Below are 9,711 nucleotides of genomic sequence, written 5' to 3'. Positions count from 1 at the left end.
GTCCATACACACAAAAATCTTATTTCTCTCTAATTCTGTGCACAAATTTGTTTACATCCCTGTTAGTGAGCATTTTGCCAAGATAATCTATTCACCTGACAGGTGTGGCATATCAAGACGCTGATTAAACAGCATGATCATTACACAGGTGAACCTTGTGCTGGGGACAATAAAAGGCCACTCTAAAATGTGCAGTTTCTTTCACAAAACACAATGCCACAGATGTCTTACGTTTTGAGGGGGTGTGCAGTTGACATGCTGACTGCAGGAATGTCCACCAGAGCTGTTGCCAGATAATTGAATGTTAATCTCTCTAGCATAAGCCGCCTCCAACATTGTTTTAGAGAATTTGTCAGTACGTACAACCGGCTTTACAACCGCTGACCACGTGTGTGTGGCGTCGTGTGAGAAAGCGGTTTGCTGATGTCAACGTTGTGAACAGAGTGCCCCATGGTGGCGTTGGGGCTATGTTATGGGCAGGCATAAGCTACGGACAATGAACCCAATTGCATTTTATCGATGGCAATTTGAATGCACAGAAATACCATGATGAGATAATGATGCCCATTTTAAGGTATCAGTACCCAACAGATGCTTATCTGTATTCCCAGTCATGTGAAATCCATAGATTTGGGCCAAATTAATTCCTTTCAATTGACTGATTTCCTCATATGAACTGTAACTCGGTAAAATATTTGAAAGTGTTGCATGGTTGCATTTATATTTTTGTTCAGTATAATCATGTTTCAATGTTTAATCTAGAAAAACCTGTCAATCCACTTTGATAAAAATACAGTGACCCTTCCGCTGTATATCTTGGAAAAACATTCACATGCTTCTTTATGTATATTAAACATCTATTAAAGCTGTAACAAGCAGAAGCTTATATATTTCTCTTGTGGCTTTGTGGAGTTGTTGCTTCTCAGGGCAGAGTTTAATGCCATCATCACCCAAGGTTCCCGGTTCCCTCCTCATGGTGAAATGGATCAGTCATGCGTGGAGGACATTGTTGGTCTGTTGCTATTGGAGCCTTCAGCTGGGAAGCTGGGAAAAGTCACATGAAGGCCAATTTGTGGAAAGAAGTCTTCCCCTGCTGAGTCCTCCATTTTCCAACCCAAGAAAAGACCAGCCATCAAGTAAGGAAACAACCAATGAAATCATCTGTGAACGTTTGCTAATCACAGGGAATGTCCTCAATCAATCCCAGGGCTCGTATTCACAAATAGTCTTAGTAGGAGTGCTGATCCGAGATGAGTTACCCTCTGTCAATATAATATTATTCATTATGTTCAAAACGGGAAAATTCCTACTCTGACATGCCCTTTATTCTATTTACCTAAGAAAAGAAGAGCCAATTGAACAAAGATCCCCATGCTTCAACTAACGTAAACATATCAAATAACCCTAAATAGATTTTTGAAAGAAAAGTAGTGACTGTCAGAAACTGCGACGATCAATGTTAAAAGGTTTATTTTTTTCAAAATAAACTGTAGTAAACAGACTTGATGAGCAAATATACAGCACAGTACAACTATTTAAAAAGAATACATTTCATACAGATCTGTCCATTACTCTTGTCGCTGTTCATAAGTAAAAACATTCTCTTTTGAAATCTCTGTAGTTACACGGGACTGCACATTGGACAGTAGCAGTAGTCATTCCGACATTCTCAATCACCTGATGCTAATTCTCCAACTCTGAATTGCACATAAACTCGAAACAAAGCATTTATAACACACACAAATACGTTTTATAACCCTGTACAAGCAACAAATAAATAGGCAGGTCTACAAAGATGTCTGAGTAGTGATAAAAACCTATATTTCCAAATAATCAAGCCATGTTTCTGATAATACTTGTAAAGTTGTAGAGTGATAAGTAAACCGATGTTGTAAGATACTTGACTGAGCAGTCAGGTTGCACATACAGTACAATCGTGTTTAAATAAGTTTTATCGACACTAAGGAATGCTAGACAAATTACTGAATAAGGCTAATAAAGTGAACTGATTTATTCTCATGTTAACTGGCTAATATATGAAAGATACAGTAGAGTAGTATAGAATTGACTTAAGTAGTAATGGTGTGCAATAAAAAAATGATTGGGAATCAGTTCACTGCTGTGTTGAATTCTTACTAGACTTTTATAGCATGTAAAAATGCATTTTAATCTAGCGAGTGTATCTTGTACGCTGAAGTAAAGGGAGAAGGACATTATATTATGTTTTCTAATGAAGCAGAAATGTAAGAAGTGTCAGAGTTAATAATTTACAATAAACATAACAACAGAAACCTATGTAGAATTGAACACATGTATCATGGTCTATAACATATACTGTACTTGCTTTGGCAGATATAGGGTTAACTGTCCTCATAATACACTCTTATATGTCCTCGTAATACACACTTAAGTACACTGTGGTCCACTCATCATCCAAAACACAAGACGGAGGCAGTTTTACATGGGCTAAAGATGCCTCTAAGAAGTAAACAAGGATGTTGCACTTATTTAAACTATACATTGCAAAGTACACATTTGGAAAAATACATCAGATTTACATTTTATGTAACACACATGGACAGAGTACAGAKAAATCTCAAAGCTGTGGTATATAAATACCTATGAACTGTAAAAGGTAATGCACTAAGAGGAAATTCAAACCACAGAGAAATAGAAAGTATTTTTTAGCAATAAGAGCGGCAGTGCAAAAACGGCTTTTAAAAATGAYTTAATAGGAAGCGGTTATTTCAGTTATTTCGATAAATAGTATAGCATTTCATAAATATATTGGTTTYTTTGTGGTAGACATAAGCTTTAAGTTAAATATCCAATGGCAGATCAAACATACTGCACTGTCATTAGAGTAAATAAGAACATCCAGAGGTCACTAGATTTTCAAAAGGTAAGTATGAGCCTTCATACAATACGGCAAAGCATCTATCCTATCTAGGGTTGCAAAGGGAGGGTATATTACTGGAAACCTTCAAAATTTACCAGAAACTACCAACATTTTAGTAACTTTCAAYGAATGTATGGAATTTATCGGATGACATCTAGTGGCCTTATTGGGTACTTTAGATTATCACAGGCGTCTGTAATTCACCTCCGGCCTTCTGTGTGGCCTTATCACATGTAAAATATATAACAAAATCAAATAAGATGATTTAAACAAAAAAATACAACGACAAAGCTGTAAAACATTATTCTAAATATAAACCATTAACTTAGTGTATACAATCAGTGTTTAATATGAGGGTTTCAGCATGAAATAAAAACATTTTACACACTTTTATTTACTTTACCATGTCAAGATGTCTTTTTCGTAAATGTTTTCGGGCCAAACTGATGGCAGTTGTGAAAAAAGTAAATAGTTGGAAGTGTTGCAGAGTTATTAATTGATAATAATGCCATTGTTGATTAGATGCTTTTTTCATTCATTAGGCTATTTTCTATCCACTAAAAACCCATGGACAATATGAACCCATATATAAAAGATGAATACAATATATGGAATGTATTGAAATATATACTGAACAAAAATATGTAAACTGTTGGTCCCATTTTCATGACATGAAATAAAAGATCCCAGAAATGCTCCATAAGCACAAAACGCTTATTTCTCTCAAATGTTGTGTTTATATCCTTGTAAGTGAGCATTTGTCCTTTGCCAAGATAATCCATCCACCTGACAGGTGTAGCATATCAGGAAGCTGCTTAAACAGCATGATCATTACACAGGTGCAGCTTGTGCTGGMGACAATAAAAGGCCACTCTAAAATGTGCAGTTTTGTCACACAACACAATTCCACAGATGTCTCAAGTTTTGAGGGAGCGTGCAATTGGTATGCTGACTGCAGGAATGTCCAACAGAGATGTTGCCAGAGAATTTAATGTTCATTTCCGCCTCCAACGTTGTTTTAGGGAATTCGGCAGTACATCCAACCYGCCTCACAAACACAGACCACGAGTAATCACGTCAGCCCAGGACTTTCACATCCAGCTTCTTCAACTGCGGGATCGTCTGAGGGCTGGGAGGGAGGCTGCTGAGGAGTACTGTAATAAAGCCCTTTTGTGAGGACAAACTGATGCTGATTGGCTGGGGCTGGCTCCCCAGTGGGTGTACTTGGCGTCCAACTGGGTGGGCCTAGTTTCGTGAGAAGACCAATTTTCTGGATGTCTCATGGTCTGACAAACACTGCTCTAGCTCGGCCACCATCCACCGCAGATGCGGAAGGTCGCAATAGGCGGATGCGGTGGATTAATACGCAGCCCATGCAAACAGATATCTCTAGCTTAAAATGGTGGATTTTGATGGGAATTTTATTATTGTGTTACTTAGATTGAGGCACCGGTGCCTCAATAAACTCTAGCAACCTCTTTCAATGACACAAACTTTACACAATATCTATAGATACCTTGACATTGCATATGGAGAATGATACAAGGTTCATGAAGCCACATTCAGATACAGTTACTCCAGCCCTGAAAATACCCCAAAAAGCTGTTCTTTTTTTCACTTGCCCTTATGTTTCCATTCGCTTGCTGTGTAGAGGACTTGGACCCATTCATGATAGAAGAAAAGCGGTTAACATACATGCACTCTTGACACATAGCACTCAACACTCTAGTCAAACTGAAGCATCACTAGCAAGAGGAAGAAAGGAAGACCTGCCTCCACTGGCTCACCTGTACACTTTGACCCATACTAGTAGTGTAGCCCATAGTAATAGTCATTCTAAAGTCATTCTATTTCTATGGTGTAGCCAGCCTGGTCTGTTAGAGGGAAGACACCTCCCTCCTCCCTCGAATCCAGTACAGGGCTTTCTTTTGTTAGGTATGGCAAACAGAGAGAGAGACAGAGAGAGAGTGTGGTGCGGTTGTGGTCAATAGCGGGATCATCATACAGCAGTCTCCTGGTCCTCTCGTTGGATCATCTGGTAGTACTGGCGGTTGTCCAAGTACTCAGCCAGCTCCTGGTCAATGGCCTTCTTTGCACGCCGCTTCAGCGACTCACCCTGAGGAAGGGAGGGCGAGAGAGAGGGATGAGGGGGTGGAGAGAGGAGGGATTAGAGGAGAGGAGGGACGGGTGAAGAGAGAGAAAGAAGGAGGGAGGAAAGCGAGAGTGAGAGAAAGGGAGAGGGGGATGAAACAGAGAAATGTAAGTGTGTGTGTGTGTGTGTGTGTGTGTGTGTGTGTGTGTGTGGTGTGGTTGTGTGTGTGTGTGCGTGCGTGCGTGCGTGCGTGTGTGTCTGTGTGCGTGCGTGCTTTTTGGTTGATTCTGATGATAATGCCCCCAAAACATACACACTGAAATAAAATCAATTTTTTATATTGGCAAGAAAACAGGAAAATATTCTCATACAATAGGCTTTTTCCTGTTGCCAGTGAGTTCACCATGGTGACTGTGTAGTGTACTAAGACCCTTGTGGATCTATGGGACCAGCCAGGAATCCTGCAGGGCTACAATTCTCACTGACAGAGAAGAACGTTAATCACCATTACAAAGTATAGACAGCATTTTTCCCCAATAATAGGCCTTTACTGGACTATAGCTAGTCTTTATTATAACCATCAGCCTGATTGATAGAGCCCTTTACCTGAAGGTCAAGTAAAAAAGGCCCCTTTACTGAACTAGAGCTAGGTAATTATGATYACCATCAGCCTGATTCAATTGAATTTACCTGAAGGTCAGCCTCCACCAGGTTGTGTAGCTGGGAGCTCTAGGTTTGACCCAGTTGACATAGTTTATCCAGGAACTGAGTAATTCATATACATTAGGTCTATTTTAATGTTATTATTTGAGGACAGAGCTTTAATAGTAGAGAGTTGACCTCAGTAATAGGCCGATGCGGTGGAAACCGGTTGCATGATGTTCTGTCAAAAGAGTCCATATAGAAAATCAGTAAAAGGAAGTTGACAATATGACTCACGTCTCTTTTTCTGTGACATCCAGGAGAGTGGTAGGTGCTGTGTGTTAAAAAATTGACAGGATTCAGATATTGCATCCAGTATCCATGTGCACACAAGCGCCCTATCTACAGTATTTCACACATATCTATCATTCACGTTAGATGTGTTAGAAGGCTTCTTTATGTTTGATCTACAACAGTGAYGGAAAATATTAATATGTTCATTGGGTTTATACACTGAGAATAACAAACATTAGGAKCACCTTCCTAATATTGAGATGCTTTCACCTGGATTCACCTGGTCAGTCTATGTCATGGAAAGAGCAGGTGTGTCACGCCCTGACCGTAGATTGCTTTGTATGTTTCTATTTTTTGTTTGGTCAGGGTGTGATGTGGTTGGGTATACTATGTTGTTGGTCTAGGTTTTCTATTTCTATGTGTTTGGCCTGGTATGGTTCTCAATCAGAGGCAGCTGTCTATCGTTGTCTCTGATTGAGAGCCATACTTAGGTAGCCTGTTTTCCCACTTTTGTTTGTGGGTGGTTATTTTCTGGTTAGTGGTTGTTGCACCTGTCAGAACTGTTCGTTGGTCGTTTTGTTGTTTTTGTTCGTGTATTCATCTTGATTAAAAGTATTATGGATATGTACCACGCTGCACTTTGGTCCTCCTCTCCTTCTCCCGAMGACAATCGTTACAAGGTGTTCTTAATGTTTTGTATACTCAGTGTATGTGATACTGCAGAGCGGTTCCATTATCGAAACGTTAAAAGTGTCATATCAGTACTTGAAATCACTTTCTAATTCTTAAAGTGGGATGGGAGTCAACTGCATTGTTTGATGGGTCAGTTTCTTACCGTTGTCTATGATTTACTTGTCAATCTCCTTGCAGCTCACCTCCACTGCATAATCTCCTTGCAGCCCAAAGTATCCTGCGTAAAAATATCTGCCACCTGTTTGTGGAGCTCTATGAGCTGTGAGGAAAAAATAATGGTTAATTTACAGTGCTTCAACTTTACAGTTCTTCAGCTTTACTGTTCTTCAACTTTACAGTGATTGAACTTTATAGCTTAATAAGCATGCCCCTTTCAAAAAACGTAGAACTAAGAACAGATATAGCCTTTGGTTCACTCCAGACCTGACTGCCCTTGACCAGCACAAAAAATCCTGTGGCGGACTGCACTAGCATCGAATAGTCCCCGCGATATGCAACTTTTCAGGGAAGTCAGTAACCAATACATGCAGTCAGTTAGGAAAGCAAAGGCTAGCTTTTTCAAACAGAAATGTACATCCTGTAGCTCTAACGCCAAAATGTTTTGGGACACTGTAAAGTCCATGGAGAATAAGAGCACCTCCTCCCAGCTGCCCACTGCACTGAGGCTAGGAAACACTGTCACCACCAATAAATCAATAAGCATTTCTCTACGGCTGGCCATGCTTTCCTACTGGCTACCATAACCTCGGCCAACTGCTCCGCAACCTCTGCAGCAACTTGCCCTGCAGCTACTTGCCCAAGCCTCCCCAGCTTCTCCTTCACCCAAATCCAGATAGCAGATGTTCTGAAAGAGCTGCAAAACCTGGACCTGTACAAATCAGCTGGGCTAGACAATCTGGACCCTCTCTTTCTAAAATTATACGCCGCCATTGTTGCAACCCCTATTACCGGTCTGTTCAACCTCTCTGTCGTATTGTCCGAGATTCCTAAAGATTAGAAAGTTGCCGCGGTCATCCCCCTCTTCAAAGGGGGTGACACTCTAGACCCAAACTGTTACAGACATATATCCATCCTGCCCTGCATTTCTTGTTGTGTGTGTGTGTGTTCTTTATTTTCTATGGGTCCTGTTCCCGTTGGGGTGGTTATTCTGGTAAGGGTTTGTGCTCACCTGTCAAGAACTGTTCGTTGTTGTTGTGGTATCTTCATCTTGATTAAAGTATTGGACGACTCTTTTTTTCACGGGTCCTTCTTCCCTTCTTCCGTGTAATGTTGTTTTGGTATTTTTTTGTTATGTGTTCTGTTGTGTGTGTTTGTGTATCTGTGTGTGTGTGTGTCTGTTGTGTGTTGTGTGTTGTGTTAATAGGAGCTGGAGGCAGCTAGGAGAGCAGTAGTGTTTTAGGAGTGTCTGAGGAGAAGTTGTGTGTTGATGGTTTGTCTTAGGGAGATTGTGCGGGTCAGGAGAATTTGTGTTTGTGTCTTAGCGTCTGTTGTTGTGTTGTGTGTGTGTGTGTTTTATGTATTTTTGGCTCGCGCCGGTAGTGAGTTTTGTTTGTTGGGTACCGTGTTTGTTTTGTTGTTTGTTCGTTTCTGTGTTTTTGTGTTAGTCTTATGTGTGTTTGTGTGTGTCTGTTGTTGTTCTTGGTTTTACCGGGCCTCGCCATAGGTATATGTCTCCAGCCTGGTGATGTCTGTGCTTCTCCTAACAGCCTCCTTGTGTGTCTCTCTCATTTGTGTGTCATTGTGTGTGTGTGTGTTGTTGTTTGTTCTGTGTTATGTGTCTTTGTTTGTGTTGTTGTTTGTTGTTTTGTATTGGCGTTGTTATTCATGGCTGATTATAGCCTTCATGTGATGTATCTCATGGCTACGATAGTCCGTGATGATCATGTTTCTCATGTGTTATCTTTGAACATAGCCTCATGTGTCATGGTCATGAAGCTCCAGTGGTGACGTGTGTGTCAGGGTATCCATTTGGTTTTAGTCCAGTGAGATCTCATTGGCACGAATGCTCCAGGGATGACATGGCCGAGTGTGTGTGGGTGTGTTAAGCTCCAGGAGATCCATGGCACGAGTTCTATTGTGTGTGTAGTGTTGTGTTTTTTATTGTGTCTTCAGTGTCCTTTGTCCCTCCAGCGCAACTCCAGCGAGTTTTTTCATGTGGGTGGAGCCTCCGCGACGCCTTGTTCTATTAAGTTGTCTGTCTCTATAGTCCGAGCTTCTGCGTTTTTTCATGGAGCTTGTTGTATTTTTGTTTTGGTGTGTGAGGGCGGTGTGGTGGCAGGAGGGTTGGATATAGTGGCCAAGAGCGCTCACCGTTTTTTTTTTTTTCGGGTGATCCCACCCAGACCTCCTATTTTGGTTTTCAGCGTTTTGCGGCCAGAGTCTGCACCTTTGGGGGGGGTACTGTCACGCCCTGACCGTAGATTGCTTTGTATGTTTTCTATTTTTAGTTTGGTCAGGGTGTGATGTGGGGTTGGTATTCTATGTTGTAGGTTAGGTTTCTATTTTTAATGGTTTGGCCGGTATGGTTCTCAATCAGAGGCAGCTGTCTATCGTTGTCTCTGATTGAGAGCCATACTTAGGTAGCCTGTTTTCCCACTTCTGTTTGTGTGGTGTGTTTCTGGTTAGTGGTTGTTGCACCTGTCAGAACTTGTTCGTTGGTCGTTTTGTTGTTTTTGTTCGTGTATTCATCTTGATTAAAAGTATTATGGATATGTACACGCTGCACTTTGGTCTCCTCTCCTTCTTCCGAGACAATCGTTACAAGGTGTTCTTAATGTTTGTATACTCAGTGTATGTGATACTGCAGAGCGGTTCCATTATCGAAACGTTATAAAGTGTCATATCAGTACTTGAAATCACTTTCAATTCTTAAAGTGGGATGGGAGTCAACTGCATTGTTTGATGGGTCAGTTTCTTACCGTTGTCTATGATTTACTTGTCAATCTCCTTGCAGCTCACTCCACTGCATAATCTCGAGTAATGCAGCCCAAAGTATCCTGCGTAAAATATCTGCCACCGTTTGTGGAGCTCTATGAGCTGTGAGGAAAAAATAATGGTTAATTTACAGTGATTCAACTTTACAGTCGTTCAA

Source organism: Salvelinus sp. IW2-2015, linkage group LG26, assembly GCF_002910315.2.
Source record: "Salvelinus sp. IW2-2015 linkage group LG26, ASM291031v2, whole genome shotgun sequence".
Lineage (NCBI taxonomy): Eukaryota > Metazoa > Chordata > Actinopteri > Salmoniformes > Salmonidae > Salvelinus > Salvelinus sp. IW2-2015.
The sequence above is the reverse complement of the archived record's forward strand: the minus strand, read 5'-3'. Positions refer to the sequence as shown.